The sequence below is a fragment of the Meriones unguiculatus genome, chromosome 19 (assembly GCF_030254825.1).
Source record: "Meriones unguiculatus strain TT.TT164.6M chromosome 19, Bangor_MerUng_6.1, whole genome shotgun sequence".
NCBI lineage: Eukaryota > Metazoa > Chordata > Mammalia > Rodentia > Muridae > Meriones > Meriones unguiculatus.
In genome coordinates, this window is record NC_083366.1 from 27,410,189 (window position 1) to 27,428,671 (window position 18,483).

An 18,483-nucleotide genomic window follows, 5' to 3' on the forward strand; every position below is an offset into this window, starting at 1 on the left:
TTTATTATAATGAGCCTATTTTCTACCTGTTACATTTTTGTATGATGTGGTTCACTCTGAGTACATACATGTAACAATGTATGGATAGCTGGGTAATAGTGCTTATATCTTCCTGTCATCATGTTACATTTTATGCCTCCATATTTATTAAAGAAATATTTTCCCTCCTATTTTACATATAAGTCTCTGGAATAACAAAAGTCCCTGCTGTCATGCATCTTAGTTGGGCTGCCTAACTTCTCAGATTTCTCTGTCACATTTTCTTTGATTCTATTTCACTTTGTTGTTTTGTTGCTGGCCACTTGGTTGATATGGCTACACCTTTTGTCCATTTTATGCTCCTTCTAGTCTTTCCTATGTCAGCTTTCTCTATGTGGCGCTTCTAAGTTTTGCAAGAAACAAAAAAAAAAAAAAATCACTTAAATTTTTCTCTGTTCTGTGATTTTATTGTATGAACTACGTTATCTGACAAAGTTCTTACTAATGTTTAATTTCATAAGTGCTGGGTGCCTTGCGGTTAAGAGGGTAGTTGCTGGTCTTTGCTTGTTATGAAATGTTTATTGTCAGTGGACTGTGGGAGCGCTCGGAGCACCCCCCTTGATTTGATCCAACAGAGAAACTTTCACACGAAAACATTTCATTTCCTAGTATCTGTTTATTGGTTCAACTGGAAGATCTGCACAGCTCCTTCAGCCAGGCCTGTAGTATGAGTTTAATATAGAATGTATGAAACAATAACACATACTAACACAGAAAATTTAGACTGAGACCAGCAAGTATAACCCCAGAATGATGTTTAGGAGTGGGGTCATAGACAAGATATAACTTGAATGAAATTTGAAAAGACATCAAGAAATGATATTTACCCAGAAGAGAACCCCTAAATCTTCTGTGATCTTGCCAAGAAAATTGAAAAGGATAGGGTTGGAGATAAAAGCATTGGTTATTCCAGAAAACATCTGAATAATCCAGGTCTTATACAATTAAAATTCATTGCCTTCATTGTTTCAACCTGGAAATTATTGAGGATTTTTCAATATTAATTAATATTAGTATATTGAGCATTCATACCATTTGCTTACAGATAATTATTGCAAAGTTGATAGATTGTTTCAAGTAAAAATAATTGACAACTTTCTACGTGAATGTGTGTGAGTAAAAAGTAATATCTTTTATCTAGGAAGCATTAAACACAGGTTTCATTTTTTAGGTAATGTGTGTAAAGAAGTTAGGATAATGATACCAGCTATTACTATATTTTAACTTAAAAGCTCCTCCCAAAATAAGAACCATACAAAAAAAATTGAAAATTTATGCATTGACTTTTCTCTGAAAAGTTGGCTTTTTATTGTAAAAGATTGGCTGCACAAATACTTCTTTCATTTTGGTGTTAGAAAGAATACGTCAAAAGCAATGCAAGTGAAGGAAAAATTGAAAGAACAGACAGAAATATTGCCTTCCCAGAAAATGATTTTTCCAAACGACTTAGCTTATTGGGGAAAAATAATTTTCTGGAATTATTCTTTTACTCTTCTTTTACACTTGAAAACAATGTTATATATACTTCTTTGACTGAGTAATAAAATGAAACTAGAGACAGGAATCACTAACCTCCCAAATAACAAAAGAAACTAAGCATTTACTGCCCACATGCAAAAGCTGACATCTGGTCTACCTGACAGTTGTACTTAGAAAATAATTCAGCTGACACCACCAAGTGAGTAAAAGTTGGCTTGCCAATGAACCTGTAAGGAAAGTGTAATCACAAGACACCTCTGTAGTTTGCAGGCTCTTCCCCCTCTAGGCCTGACAAAGGCTGGTGTAACATGTGTGCATGAGTTTTAACAGGTCTTCCAATCTCTTAACATGAAAAACACTGAAAAGTCACTTCAATCTTTGTAGTTCATAGTACCTCCAAGGACCTCATCTCTTCATTTAAAACAGCCTGATTTCTTGGCCTCCCACTAATTCCTATCCAACAACAAAAAGAAAGTGATATTTTTTGTTGGAAATATTTACGGTTAAAACCGAATTCATATCTATCTGAAATACTGTAGTAAACCAGTAAAGAACCATAGCGAAGATGAGCTACAAATGGATTCTGGGAAACCAAAACTCAGATTGAAAATAAAATCAAAAGCGGTTGTCATTCAACATCATGGCACTGAAACTGACCCACAATATAGTAAAGTCTTTGTGAGTTGTGGCTTCATTAAGCAAGCTCTGAAGCCAGGGCTCACACATTTTAATATGGTACCCTCCAAAAAAATAAACACCATACAAAATATTAATGACCATCAACCAAGCATTAAAGAAAAAATATTAGATACAGAATATTAGCAATAATTAATACCATGAAGGTTAGAATAATGGTCATTTCACCAATAAATGGCCAACTTCAGTTTGAATTTTTGTCTGTCTCTCTAAAACTCTAAAGCTACATTCATAAATAGTATAAGTCAAATTCATGGGTATGTATGCAATGTGGTTATAGGAACTAAAATCTTGTGGATTGCCTCATCCGACTGAAAATATGCTAATGGTATGTACCAAGAGTCAAAATGTTATATCCTACAGGGATTCTTGTTTACTACCCTAACACCATAACACTCTGCCCAATCCAAAGAGGAAGAAGTGAGAATAGGACAAGAATAGAAAGGAGGCCCTGTGGAAAGCTCAGTTCTCATGAGTCACAAGGAGTGTATGGAGGATACTGAATTATAAATGGGTAAGAAATTACATCTCAGATCAAAAATCTTATATTCAAATGACAGAAAATTTATTAATAATTAAACAGAATGATTTCAGCTTGTTAATTAAAATTATGGCACCCATCACTTATTTGACACATTTTAACCTTTTGTTTGTTTAGCAATGCCTGCAAGTTCTATGCCAGTTTTTACCCACGTCTTTACTACTGTCACAGTTATATTTCAAAATTCTGATTATCACTAGGAACCAATGATCCCTGTGTAAATACTGTTCCTTCCCACAAAGATTCTCAAAGGACCACTCCACTGTGGAGCTTCTTCTAAACTAAGACACACCTGCAGCCCTCACATCTGTGATTAGTTCTTGCTGTTAATCATTTTCCAATTAGCTTGGATCATTCATCTCCCTCAGCTCAACTTTCTTAAGGACAAGAAATATCTACCTGTGTCTTTTAGGTCAGGTGGGTATCCATTTTTCAGATAAATCCTCTATTTATATCATTTATAAGCCATTGGCTATGTCTGTCAATGAATGCCCTGACTGGAATAGCTTTTAAAGTATAGTTTTATACAGCATATGTAAATAGAAACTGTAATTCAATTAATATGTATTGTATAGGTAAATTTTGTAGATATATTTTTATAAATATATAAGAAGTATAACTGAATATGTAAACTAAAACTATATATAAACTAAAGCTACACTTTGTCATGTGTTGTGTGGCTATTTCCTTTGAGCTGAAATGTTTCCTCCTAGCAGAAAGATCAAAGACTCAGGAAGGTCCTGAACTTACTAAGTTAAGGAATTTTAGAAAGCTATCAGACTCCTGAGGCCCCTCCTCAGACTTCTAAAAGCAGTAATCAAATGACAGTGAGGAGGCAATTCTACCATGGGCTCTTTTGCAAGTTGTGCAGGAAGCTCCAGAATTGCAGTTTTCATGTATCCTCACTCATGTTGCTGGGGACTTTTCTGTGAAGCAACTAGATGCTTTTGACTCAGTCATACTCCTATAAGTAAATCCTTATATAGTAATTTATACATATCTATCTATGTATGTATACTATATATGTATATGTATATATACATATATATATACAAGGGTTTGTACACATATAAATTTAGTTATATGTATAATGAATAAGCTAGTTTTTAGGACAAATATAAATAAAATATTTTCTTACATATTTTACTAAAGTAATTATCAAAATACATTCTGACAAACTACGTATTTTATAGACAATTGAAAAGTAACTGTTAACAATATCCTTCATTTTGCCTATTTAAGATGCTTCTTGAGCTTCAAAGCATTCATTAACACAGCAGATAGGAAACAGTAGACAGGCTCATTCAGGTGAGCAGAATACATTGATTCTTGCAATTGTATTTATCCAAATATGTAACCACTACAACTTTCTAATTTTTTATCCAACTAGCATGAACACAGATATGGTGAGATTAATAGAAAATGCCAAGGAGTAAGAAATATAAGGATTCCTGCATGTCTTTGAGAAAAATATCCTCCTTGAAAGAGATACAGTCAATAATAAATCAAGATGCTTCAGGGTTACACGAAGCAGCTGAATTTTCATCATAGAAAATAAGATCTTTTTATTTAAATGAAATCACTGGGTTAGAGCAAAAATGTAAAATCTGAAATGGCAGTTAAAATCGCTTCTCCCCAAGGGAAATTTAGATATATCTGTATGCATTAACATGTTTTAATGTTCTGTTTCTTAAAAGCTTTGCAAGGTAGAAAATTTTATAAAACAAGAATTATATGTTCATGATGCTTTTATTAGGTTTTTGTAATGGTGTTTGTAATATATCCATACTACTACAGGAATAGTATTATAGGAAAAGTAAAGGATTCCAGCCCCAACACTGTCATACATTATTGTTATTTTACAGTATTCAAGTAGCTCTGAATGAGAAGCTAGACATAATTACCTTTTAAATGGCAGCTTTTACTAGCTTTGATGCATGAGAAATAAACATGATCACTAAAAAGTAGTAAAGTGCTTCTTTAAAATTATATATATATACATATATATTTATATAGATATATGCATATATGTAAGGAGCTGCTCAGGAGAGAGCAGTTGAGGCTGCAAGAAAAGTCCAAACCTGCAAGAAACGTCCAGACTTGAAGGACCAGAGAGGCCAAGCTGGAATGCAGAGGTTACAGCCTCCCTCCCAAAGCCAGAAACCCACAGCCCTAAGGTGCCCACATCAAAGTTCCTGTTCTCCCTTCTACCCAAAGGTCCATGTCGAACTTGGTAGAGAGGGGAGGATTTGAGATCTCTATCTTTCAACTCAACACCACTGTGCCTGCAGTTCATTCCAGAAATGTGTTTTGCTTTCACCTTTGATCAGAGAAGCTTCTTTCTGCAATGGGCGATGGATAATACAGAGACTCATAACTTTTCTAACTGCTAGGAATAAGAAACTATGAGTGTTCAGTCCTAATGGGGCATCTCTAACAACCCTCCACCCACAACCATACCCAAGGCTAATGGAATATGAGGGAATTGGCGGTGGAACAAATGTCACAGGTAGAGAGTTAGGGGAGCACTGAGAAGTGCTGTCTCTAAATATGACCCGGCACCACAGTCTGGACTTGGGTCCTGTAGTGCACAGCTTCGCTTGAACCCCACTGACAGACGCTCTCATCATTGCCTCCTTGAGAGCAGTAATCCCAGCATTCTGCTCATAAAGAGGCAGCAGTGAAAGTCCCTTCCATAGCATTGAAGGAAGCAAGTGGAACATATGGGGCTTTCTCAGAAAATATAGCCTACCAAGCCTTCTTGCCCTTTAGGAAAGAAAACATGGTAAAGCAATCAGACTTTTCTAATCCCACCTTTCTTTTGCTCAGGAACAATTCTTGTTGGATACACCTCTGTCCTTGAGCCACTGTGGGTGAAGTGTCCTACTCTGTGTTTTGGGGGGGCTCCCAGGTGGAACCACTATATTTTCAATTCCTGTGAATCTGGCTGCCTCATCCATGTAACTAGGGGGTTTCTCATTTGGGAACCCATAAAAAAATCTTAAAATATGTGGGGGAACAAGAGCAGTCTTTCTCTGAGATACACTACAAAGGAAAAAAAAAAAGGATAAATACAACTTTTTCAAGTTATACTTGATGTGGAATGTTTTAATCACACCTCGGCATGCACGTGACTGTCAGAGGATGACATCAAGGGTAAATCTTCTTCTTCTGCCTGGTTTGAAACAGGATCTGTGGGTCATTTCTGCATAAACCAGGCTAGCCGGCCCATGAGCTTCTGGGGAATTTACTGTCTCTGCCTCCCATCATACTATATGAGCACAGGGATTGCGTACACACACTAGCCTGTCTGGGTGTGTGGATCCTGGAGACCCAAAACCAAGGTTGCCGTGTGCAAGCTCTTTCTCCACTGAGCCGTCTCTTCAGGCTTCCAGTGGCCTCTAACGCTGGCCTCTGCCTCTGCAGCATCCTTGCCATTTTTAAATTTCTCCCATTATCTGAGTCAGATGGATTAATTAAATATTCAAAGTATCTCTCTAACAACTGCTTTAAGATACTTTTGTTATTTCCTGATTACAAACAAAATTTAGTACATAGTATTATTGAACACTTATGTTGGCCTACTGTAGCCTATGTCCAAAATACACCAAGTTGCATCTTTGATGAAGTTTATAATTGAGAGTATAATGGTGAAGTTCTGATGTCAAATAGACCATGGCTTGTTCTAGTGGGAAATTTGGTTTACTTCCAAATATTCTTTGGGTTACTTTTAATGAAATTATTTAGGTTCTGAAGGAGTTATTTTAAAGGAAGGATGCAATATTAATAAACAAAGCACTCTACTGCTGCCCCTTTAAATTATCTCTGTATACATTCCAAACTTGTAGGGTTTGTGAAGATCTTTTCTTAGACTGTAGGCTGTCGTTTTGTTCTATTGATAGTGTCCTTTGCTTTATAGACACTTTTCAGGGTCATGAGGTCCCAGATGTCTTCTAAAAGACTCCACCCAGCAGAGGAGCTAAGAAGATGCAGAAATTCACAACCAAACTTTGGGCAGAGCACAGGAAGTCTTATGGAAGAAGAAGGAGATAGAAAGACCCGGAGGGGGCAGGATTCCCACAAGCATTCCAACAAAGCCAAAAAATCTGGGCCCCAGGGGGCCTGCAGAAACTGATCCATCAATCAAGGACCATGCATGGAGAATACCTAGACCACCTGTTCAGCTATATCCCATAGGCAGCTCAGTCTCCATGTGGGTTCCCTAGTAAGGGGAGCAGAGGCTGTCTCTGACATGAACTCGGTTGCCTGCTCTTTGATCACTTCTCCCTGGTGGGGCAACCTTGACAGCCCACAGAGGAAGAAGATCCAGACTGTCCTGATGGGATTTGATAGGCTAGGGTCAGATAGTAGGGGAGGAGGACTTTTTCTATCAGTGGACTAGGGGAGAGGGATAGTGGGGAAAGAGGGAAGGAAGGGGGACTGGGAGGAGATGGGGGGGCTATAACTGGGATACAAAGGAATAAATTGTAATAATGATAATAACAATGAGGATGCAGCTCTTCATGGCAGGAAACACAACAGGGGAGAGAGGTAGCTGGTCGCATAGCACCCTGAGTCATGAAGAATGACTAATGAGTGGGAGTACCCTGCTGATACTTTGTTTCCCCTGTTTATTCCATGTGGGTTCCCAGCCTATAGATGATGTTACCCACATTCAAGATAGATTTTTCCTCATCAGTCAAACTCTGGAAACACCCTCACAAACACACCCAGACGAATGTCTCCTAGGAGATTCCAAACCCAGTCAAGTTGATGCTGAAGATAAAACATTGCAAGCACTAATTCCTGGTTGCCATTGTTATAGGACAGGCCTGGAAAGGGGAATAGAGGGCTAGGACTGGACAGGGTTGAGATACAATCCTGGCCCCTTACAATTATTTCTCGAGACAATCTTAGTCAAACTACTTAATCCCCCTGCCTTGACTCCCAATATCTAAAAGAACAAGAACCTCTTCTCAAATGGGTTTCTCTCAGCTAAAGATATTGTTCATTTATTTAACTACTATTTGTAAAATTACTATGAAGTATCAGACTTTATGCTGATAACACATAATGAACTCTTGTCAGTTGTTCATTAACCATGCCAGTGTACTATTATGACATATGATAAAGTTCATGAAGGGGCTCAGACAAGGAAGCCAACCTTACCTGAGGTACTTGGGGGTTTCCTGGATGTTTCTTCTTAGGAAAATTTTTTGTTTGTTTTCTTAGATGATTATGGGACTATTCTGATTCTCTTTTATGTCCTGGCTGAGTTATTCCAGTTTCTAGTTCTCTGGAAACATTTCTTCTGTGTTAGTTTATAAATGGAAAGCTGCTCAGTTTCCCTTATCCTTTGAATGACAGCAGATTCTGTTATGATGACCCTTTTCTGATGTTCATGATTTTTGTGTTTTTTTTTCTTTTTGTCTTTCTCAATCTTTCCAAAATGTTCTTAAGTCTTATAGATTTTCTTTAAAAAGCAAGATTCATTGTGTTGATTTCCTATTTTTCTGTTAATTTAGTTATTTCTTCTTGTATCTTTATTCATTTACTTCTGCCTGGTTTTGTTTTTTCCTTTTTTTTCCCCCAAATGGCTTGATAGTTGGCCATTTAGTTGGCTGGTTTTTTGATTAGTTGATAAGTTAGTAGGTTAGTTGTTTGTTTCGCTGGTTAGTTGGTTGTTTGTCCAGTTAGTAGGTTGGTTGGTTAGGCAGTTAGTTGGTTTCTTGGTTTATTTGGTTTATACTGGTTTAGTTGCTTTCTTGGTTTACTTGGTTTATACTGGTTTAGTTGGTTTCTTGGTTTATTTGGTTTATACTGGTTTAGTTGGTTTCTTGGTTATCTAGTTAACCAGTTAGATGGCTTGTTTATCAGTTAGTTGGCTTTATTTGTTCATTAGTTAGTAGTTGGCTGATCGGGTGGCAGGTTAGTTAAATTTTTTTTGGCATGATTGTTCATAGGTTGCCCAGCTAATCAGCTAGTTTGCAGTGTTGAGACTCACGCCCAGGCCTTTACACATATTAGTGGCCTGGACTGAGCCACATTCCCATTTCTAGGTTCTAAGAAAGGGAACTCAGTTATTGAGCTGATACTTTCTTCATTTCTAATGTAGAAAACTAGAGCTATTCCAAATACATGTAAACACTAAATGTCCTATAAATATCTCTGTGTGCAGTGCTTTATTGCATCGTATGCATCTTAAAAGGTTATATTTCCATTTTGTTTATTTTTTTCTTTAAGACCTATTCTTTGATGTGTGCATTAATTTCAAAATGCTGGAAGACTTTCTTGTCATTTTTCTATTGTTGATTTCTACTTCAACAGTATTATGGGCAGTTAATACATTCTATTTAATTTCAATTGTTTTAACTTCCTGCAGTTTAGCCAGTGGCTTGGGATATGTTCTATATTTGTGAATGTTCCAAAGAGCTTGAAAAATATTTCTATCTGTGAAACTTCTACACATGTCAATTAGATCCTATTGGGTGAAAGTGTTTAGTTATCCTATATCTCTACTGAAGTTCAGTGTAGACTTATAACTCAGCAAGAGTACAGTGCCTAAGGCCAGTGATGAATGCAGCCTTGTTTGTTTGTTTTCCATTTCATGTCTGTCAAGTTTTGTTTCTTAATTTTTGATTCTTATTGGCTGGTGCATAAACGTTCAAGGCAGTTATAAGTTTTCAGCAGGGCTTACCCTTTTATGATTACAAACTTTCCCCTTTGTTTCAAGATATTTTCCTTGCACTGAAGCCTATTTGAGATTGACAAAAGTATTCTTGACTCACTACTCGTACATGGTGTTTCTTTTCACGGAGAGGCGAATGGTGCTACAAAAACACTAAGCAAACAGAGACTACTGCTCATCAAAGATTGTCCTCATGTGCCAAGAGGGCAGCAACCTTTACCTGCATTCACACATGATTCTATATGAGGTGGGACCAAATTTGTAGACAAATATACAACCAGGTTCCCTTTATAGGATCTGGTCTTTGTTTTGGAGGGTTGTTGTTTGTTTTGGGTTTTGTGAGTTTTTTTTTTTTTTTTTTTTTTGCTTTTTGTTTGTTTGTTTGTTTAGTTTTTTTGGTTGTTTTTTCGAGAGTCAGAATTTCCATCTGCATAACAAACAGTTCAAAGCTGAAGTTTCAGCCTGTCTTATCTGAAAGGCGCCAACTTTCTTTAGGGTAATGAAGGCTTTGTCCTACAGCAGGTTAATGAGAATTCAACGTCTGCTCCACTACTGCACTACTGCAGTTTGCAGTCACGATTTAATGCATCATTTTAATTATGAAATTTATGCAAACATAAACTCTACATAACCCTGTAAGCAGTTAACTAAATTTTTAATTAAACTTTTGAGACAATTACAGATTTACATTATTTTTTCAAAAAAAAAATGTCATGTATCCCCAATTCAATTACCCCACCTATAATAACATCTTAGGATACAATGTCACAATCAGGGCATAGACACTGATATTACTCAATTTTCCATAGCTTTTAAATTTTGAATGTAGTGGGGTGTGTGTGTGTGTGTGTGTGTGTGTGTTCAGATGATTTGTGGAATTTTAAAACAGGCAAGGTAAAGACTTGTGTTACTATTATCAATGTCAAGATGGGAAGCATTCTATAAGCACAAGGATCCCCTATATTGTTTCTAAGTAGATCTACTTACTTCCTCTCCCCTACAACCCCCAAGAATCACTAATCTGTTCTCCATTTCTAGTCCATTTTTAAAGGTATATAACAAGAGCCATAAATCATGTAAGCTTTTTGGACCAGCTTTTAATCATGAAGCCTCCCTGGAGACTCTGTCTACTGCATCACTGTCCATACAAATAGATCATTGCTATTTTCTTGTTGAGTGGTATTCCATGGTGGATATGTAAGAGTTTGTTTAACTATTCATTCATTGGAAAACATGTCAGCTAATTTGCTTAGAGCTACCATGAATAAAGATGCCAGGAACATCCATGCACAGGTTTTCAAAGACATAAATTTCATTTTCTCTAGGATTAATGTCCAAGAATATAGTTTCTGGATCACATGCTAATTACATACCTAGTTTTATATTAAAGTATTAAACTGTTTTCCAGAGTGGGCATAACATTTTACATTCTTACCAGCGATCTATAAATGACAGGTTCAGGCTCCCTTTGTGTTCACCAGCCTATTGTCACCAGTGCTATTGTCACTACTTTTTACTTCAGCCATTCTTCTAGGTGCCTGTGGTTCTAATTTGAATTTTCTCAATAGTTAATGATGTTGGGCATCTCTTTTAAAGTTAAAGATATGCTTTATTATGTAAAAGTTTTAGGGTGGAGATTGGGTAGTGCATGCCTTTAATCCCAGAACTCAGGGAGGCAGAGAAAGGCTGTGAGTTTGAGGCCAACCTGGTCTGCAAAGTGAGTCCAGGACAGCCAAGGCTACACAGGGAAACTCTGTCTTGAAAAATGAAAACAAACAAAAAGTGTGTGTGTGTGTGTGTGTGTGTGTGTGTGTGTGTGTGTGTGTTTGAAATCTAAATCATCCCACTAGCCCCTGATGATGGACATTTTTCCACAAGCTAATTTGTCATCTATATATCCTCCTCAGTAAAAATAACTTGTCTTTCTCAATTTCTAGTTGAACTGCCCATCACAGCCAAGTTTTGAAAATTCTTTATACATTTTATACGACAGTTCTTTATCAGAGAGATGGTTTGCAAATATTTTCTCTAGTCTTTACTTTTTTTCACACCTAGAATGTTCTGCAAAAAACGTTTTTAACTTTCTTAAGGTCTAATTTGTTTTTCTATGGATTGTGCTGTTGGCGTTGTAACTAAGATTCTTAGCATTGTTTTTTTTTTTTTTTTTTTTGGATAACCTTTTCATGTTGATCAAAAGTCATGTTTTGTGGGTCTATCTATGGGTTACCTAAACTCTAAGTCTCAATCTTGGAGATAAATTTTAAAATAACCTAAAGTAGCAGGGACTGCCTCCTGCTCTAATTCTGCCTTTCTCCATCTCCATTTTCCTCACTGTAAACATATCCATGGTGGGCATCTGAAGTAATGCTCATTTCCCTTTAGCCAAAACACATGTCTTAGTCACTATTGAAGCCCACAGCCTGAGCAAATAGAAACTTCTAAGCAGATGCTTGAAGGCATATATCCACGAAGCTCTACCTATGTCATGTTCTTTATTCAACATAGTACGTTTTGTGCCGCACCCTTGGGATGCAAAACTCACCATGTATTGCTTTCTTTCCAGAGTTTGTCCCTTGTTTTTCTTTTAGACTAAGAGGATAATAGAATTATGCAACTTCAAAGAACCAAGCAGCCCAGCTTAAGGATACAAACACAATATAGATGTGTTTACCAGTGGTAGTAATATGTCCATTGTATGACCTTCCTTGCTGGTACTAGCCAGAAAGCCCAAAATAGCATTTTTAATCAAGAGTCCCTTGGGTCCATATCAGCCCTTGGGCCCATTTTCTATACTGATTTGTTTTGTCATGGTAGATCAATGTAAATACCACCTTCTGAAAACCCATACCTGTTCCAAATGACCTAAAAGAAAAAAGAAAAGAAAAAAGGAAAAGAAAAGAAAAGAAAACCTACAACATGTCCCAACACTTTTGAAGACTCTTTCTCCATAGGATTAACCCTCACCAATAAGCCCACATTAAGTCATTCTTCCTCCCCTCTGCATTTGCACATTCTCTAACAACTGAGCAATAGTTGGAGGGAAATAGCATTTGGCAAGGATCAATATTTGCTAATTCAGCACGTGCACTACATACCTATAATGCCCTCATAGAGATAAAAATAAATCTAGTTCAATCATGAAATTCAGCCTACAAACTAAGATCCTGACAAGAAGGGAAAGTCAGATACATGTGGAAATCAAAGCTAGTCTTTGTTGACAGGCAACATCTGAGACCTCAGAAAGACTCTAGCAAAGGGTTGCACTTTGTAGAGATCCTGAGCTTTTTCTAAGAGAACTAGGAAAGCTGAGGACAGAGCTTTCCACACTCTAGATGCTCAACAGAGACCATCCATATGAAGATCAGACAAGATATGCAAGGGAATCTTTGGAACACTGGCTGGCAGAAAATTCAGTCTCAGAAATTAGATACTTCACATATTGTTCAAAAGATATAGGTTTAAACTCAATACAAATAGCATTTGTTGAGCATTTGTAATTGTGTTCTAGGACAAAGACTTGTATCTCCATTCTCTGGGAAGATTAAAATCTATTCAAGGATATAAAAACCTAAATAAATGGATTCCATCAAACATAATGTGTTCTCAGAAACAGGTGGTGTATGAAGTTGAAGAGCCATGACTAGAGCAGGCCATCAGGAAATCAAATGAAGCAGACAATGAAATCTCAATTCTTCTTCCTGCAAACCAAGATGTGATGGGCCCTTGGAAAGACTTAAAATATGAAAGAGCAAGGAAATTTTCACTCTCTTAAAGTGCTGACCACCTGATTCTTTTGTTTCCCTTTATTAATAAAGATTATGTATGGATATGTACCACATGAATACACACACACACACACACACACACACATCAAGTCATTAGAAGGAATGAATTTACTGCCCTAGTACTATGATTAGCATTTTCCATACAGCTGCCAATTTTTCTGGAGAACTTATGGTAAAAATTTCAGCTAAAAAATATTACAGTTGATAATTCTTGAAACAGCTGGTGGTTTCCTCCACTCATTCCCAGGTGGCCACAGTTCCAATTTGTGGCAGTCTTGTCTTCAAACATCTCAGGGCAGCCAAAATACGACAGGATGACAGATCGTCCTCTCAATGGATACTGACAAACAAATTAGTGCAAAGATGCTTTTCGTAGCAGACCAGATGTGTTGAGTTCCATCATATGGAACAAGCAATGAGAAACTGTCCATGCTCCATCTGTGCCTTTTATTTTTTATTTAGCTCCCTGTGTCTGTCTTTTTCTCCCCGTCTTCTAAAGCACCATCATGAAAAAAAAAACAACACCAAATTTATAGATGCATTTAATGCAGACATTAAAATGCTGACCTCATAATCACCTCTAAAACTTTCTTAAAATAGAATCCAGGAAATGACACCATGAAGTAATAGAACTCCCCAGTATGATATAGAAGTAATCTCTTAACACTCTGCTGAAACACAAATCTTTACCACATGTGCATAAAGGCCAGGAGGATGCCATGGAGCATTCTACTGCTCTACACAGATGGGATAGAATGACTGGGATATGGCTTTATTCTGCCCAAGATAGGCATATAGAATATTCATTAGACAAGAAGTGATTAGTCAGATGAAAAGCCCTAGACTTCTACAACCTCTAGAGCCACATTAAAAAAATAGTATTTCCCCATGTTACTTAATTTATGTCAACCACTAAAGGCCTTGGGAACCTCCTTATTTTCACATAACTCGGAATAAAGAAAAGATATCTCTTTTGAGGATCTTAAAGTTCAAAGAACACGTATGACGGTGACTACTGGTACAATGCAGCATGCAAGAGGCTGCAATGAGTGGCTTAGAGAGGTTTATGTGGGACCATAGAATCCTACAGAGAGAATTGGAACCAAACAATACTGAAGAATAAATGAGAATCAGATTAGTAGGGAAGATAGGGGCACCAGTTCCAAGATGGTAGGAGACCAATGGCTTAATGACAGGCATGAATCTGGGAGCCTGTGCAGACACCTGAGGCTAACTTTAGTTAGAGAGTGTTGTAGAGGTAAGAAGAGGTGATCCATTTTGAGAGTTCAGTTAGAGCCAATTTAAAATGTCACAACAGGGGAGACTATGGGGGTCTTACGCAGAGGGGTATTTATCCTAATATCCACTCTATTAACCTAGGCTCCTAAAAAAGTCATAGAATTGATAATACCTCCCTGAATTTGTGAATTAGGTAAAAGGTATTCATTCCATCTATCACAAAGGGCTGCAGTGTTCTCAACTGATCATTGACATAGCAAGCTTATGATTAAAAATATCAAAGTATGAACATTCCTGCTGCCCTTCTTTCTTCTTCTTCATTTTTTTTTAAATTTCTTCTTCTGAATGAGATTCAAGCATCCTCCCTTGGGCTCTCCTTGGCTTCTTTGGGTCTATGGACTGTAGCATGGTTATGGCTAACATCCTTTTTTTTAATTTTTATTTATTAATTTTACATCCCAATAGTAGTCCCTCCCTTCTCTCCTCCCACTCCCATTTTCCCTCCCTCTTCCCTGTATCCCCTTCCCCTACTCCTGAGCAAAGGGGAAACCCCCTTTCCACCCATCCCAACATAACAAGTCACATCAGGGCTGAGCACATCTTCTTCCACTGTGGCCTGGCCTGCCAAGGGAAAGTGATAGAAAGCAGGCAACAGTGTCCATGTCAGGGAACTCATATGAGGACTGAGCTACTCATCGGCTATATCTGTATATGGGGCCTAGGTCCAGTCCATGCATGGTCCTTGGTTGGTACTTCAGTCTCCAGAGGCCCCCTTGGGTCCTGGTTAGCTGGTTCTGTTGACCTTTTTCCGCCACTCAGGTCTCCTCTGAGTCCTTCTATCCTTCCTTCCACTCTTCCACAAGACTCCCTGTGCTCCACCCAATGATTGGTTGTGGGTCTCTGCATCTGTTTCCATCAGGTGCTAGATGGAGCCACTCAGAATACAGCTATGCTTGGCTCCCTTCTACAAGCATAGCAGGGTATCATTAATCATGTTAGGGGATGGCTGTTTCCCCTTAGGTAAGTCTCAGGTTGGGCCAATCATTGGTTGGACATCCCCTCAGTCTCTGCTTTATTTTTGTTCCTGCCCATCTTGTAGGCAGGATAAATTTGGGGTCAAAGCTTTTGTGGGTGGATTGTTGTTCTCCTCTCTCCACTAGGAGTCTTGTCTAACTAGAGGGTGGCCTCTTCAGTCTCCATGACCCCTGTTACTAGAAGTCTCAGCTAGACACCCTCATATCCTTCCAGGAGCCCATCCCATCGTAGATCTCCACTTGTCAAGGAGAAGTTCAAGCTCAAGGTTTCTCTTCTCTCTGCAAGCCCTCTAATTTTCCTGCCCCAATCTCCCCAGGCCTGATATTGACTCTCATTTCTCTCCACACTCCCTCTCTTCCCCTGTTCCCCCTGTTCAACCACATCTGCTGCCTATTCTATTTCCACTTCTGAGTAGGAATTAAGCATCCTCCCTTGAGTCCTCCTTGTTACTTATCTTCTTTGGGTCTGTGAGTTGGAGTGCTGCCCTTGTTTCAAGTGGTCATTCTTCAGAAGATTCAGTCCCATCTATAGATTGTATTGGAAGAGAAAAAGTAGAATCTAGGCAGAGGTTAGTTTGGGGTCACAGAAAGCAAAGCTGTGACAGACACATGTGCAAACATGGGGAAGAAAGAACCACTCCGAGTCGAGCTGGGATCCAGGCCAATTTCATGAGGTAGCATTCCTAGACTGCTGGAACAATTCTGAAAGTCTGCTACCGTCACCTTCAAGTGCTCAGAAAGTACTTTGAACAGGACTGGTTTTGTCAGAAGATTGCTTTACATTTTAAATTTGATATTAAAATGCCAACACAAATTAACGTGGACAGTAGAGTCACATTCTGACACATTAAGGGACCTGTAGTTTGAAAAAATGATGACCTTCAAACACACCCAAACATGAGTGCTGAAAACAAGCCTGGTGATTCCTTCCAGTCTGAGTGATGGTATGGCCTGTGTTCTTTGGCTCACCTTAACAAATTATCGTCATAGATAAGACAATTTTTTCAGAGTTCTTGGTCAGCTGTTGTAATCTGATTTCTGCTCATGCAGGAGAATATTACTCTACTAGTTACATGTGCTGCTGCTGTGATAAAATACCCCTCAAAAAAGCAACTCAAGGAAGAAAGGGTTTATTTTGACCGAGTCCAAAAGTACAGTCCATTATACAGAGCTCCTGGCCATGGTGACGAGAACTTGAACCAACTGGCCACATTATACCAGCAGTAAGAAAGAAAGAGGAAGCAATAAATGCTTGTTCTCAGCTGGTTTTTCCCAGTCCACAGACTGGTAACTTGTGAACAATAGCAATAATTAATTCTCTGTTCTGAAATCTGAGAAGACAAATATTGAGTCAAATGTACGATGAAAGGCCTTCTTGCTAGGCCATTATCCTAGTGAGCGTTAACTGTCAACTTGAAGTAGTCCGGAACCACTTGAGAAGGGAATCTCAGTTAAGTGATTGGCTAGATAACATTTGCCTTTGTGCACATCTGTGTGTCTTTGTCTTGATTAATGCAAGAAAATCACCCAATACAAGCAGCAAAATTCCTTTTGCAAGTGATCCGAGGCTGTATAAGAAAGTTAGCTGAGCATAAGGCTGTGGATGAACTAGCCAGCAAAATTCCCCCACAGTTTCAGCTTACTGCACCTGTTTAAGTTCTCTGCCCGACTTCTCTCAAGGATGGACTAGGATCTGAAAGCATTAGACAAAAAAAAAAATGTTCCCCTGAATTGCTTTTGATCAAGTATTTTTCACAGAAACAGATAGAAAACAAGAGCAGTCAGAAAAGGACAGAAAGGCAAACAAATATGCAGGTAACAAAAAAGCAGTCCAAGTTCATATTTTTTGCCTGGAACCCACTCTCTTGGTAATGAACCCTGTCCCATAATGATAGTTTTAATCTACTCATGGGAGTAGTGTCTCTATGATCTTATCCTTTTAAATTTTATTTTATTTTGTCATATCCTTTTAGAGGCCCTATTTTTTAATACTTTTATAATATCAAATTTCAAAATTATTTTTGAAGAGGACACTCAAACTTTACCATCAGACTTCATCAGATAGCTGATGGACAGTGTCATCTTTGAGTACAAGTATATGCAGATGTTGTTTATATTCTAGTGACTCCTAGTTGACAGAGGGGTGGCTCATAGCGACCACCAGGCAGGACCAGGAAACACCTTGCCACCATCAGAAGTAAGTTCAGTATCCTACTGCTGAGGACTCAACTCAATGAAAAAAAAAAAAAAAACACTGCTTTTACCGGTATGTAGCATGACGATGCCTCACCAAAATGCCCAGATGAGCCCAGATCTTGAGAGCCTCAGGCTGGTGCTGTTGTCTCCAGAACCATTTGCTGCCATCTGGATTGAAAGAATGATCATTAGATTCTCTTCTCATTCCTGGGCACTCACTCAACTCTAGGACAGCTGTCTGTGTCAACAAACTTAGAGGAGCCGAGCTTGAAAACCCTTCTGTATGTTTTCCAGGATACCTCAGGAAAACATAACACTGAAAAACAGCTTGTGAATTTGACTGATTCCACATATTTTTTGATCATTCTTTTGACATGCTTTTTATCCTCGTTCTACTCCTTCTGCACACTTTGGGTTGTAAATTTATAAAAGTTGAGAGCTGAGTCTTTACTTCTACGGACAGGTCCAGGGATTGCTTTGGTAGAGGTCAATGCCCCATAATTGAGATTTTTAAATTTGGAACCCCTTGACTTGGGACAGCTTTCAGATACAGTGTTTTAAGCCTAAAGTTCTACAACACAACAGGGTAATGTTTCTTATCATTTCTGTTTGTTTGTTTGTTTGTTGAACAGCAACAACAACAACAACAAAAACCAGGGGAAAATATCTGAGCTAATAGATGCATGTATCAGCCTTTCCTTTGGTCAATGAGCCTGGGTGTAGTACAATTTGATTTGTGATGATGTGTTTCATTCCTCTGATTTCTACCTAGAAACTCTCCAGGCA

At 38.1% G+C, this 18,483-nt stretch overlaps 1 protein-coding gene across 3 annotated transcripts in view; it reads left to right on the forward strand.

Moving 5' to 3' along the window:
* The window catches only part of Adarb2 (adenosine deaminase RNA specific B2 (inactive)), a 554,151-nt gene that overhangs the window by 301,559 nt on the left and 234,109 nt on the right, over nt 1–18,483 (forward strand). The gene's annotated exons all lie outside the window — the stretch shown is intronic.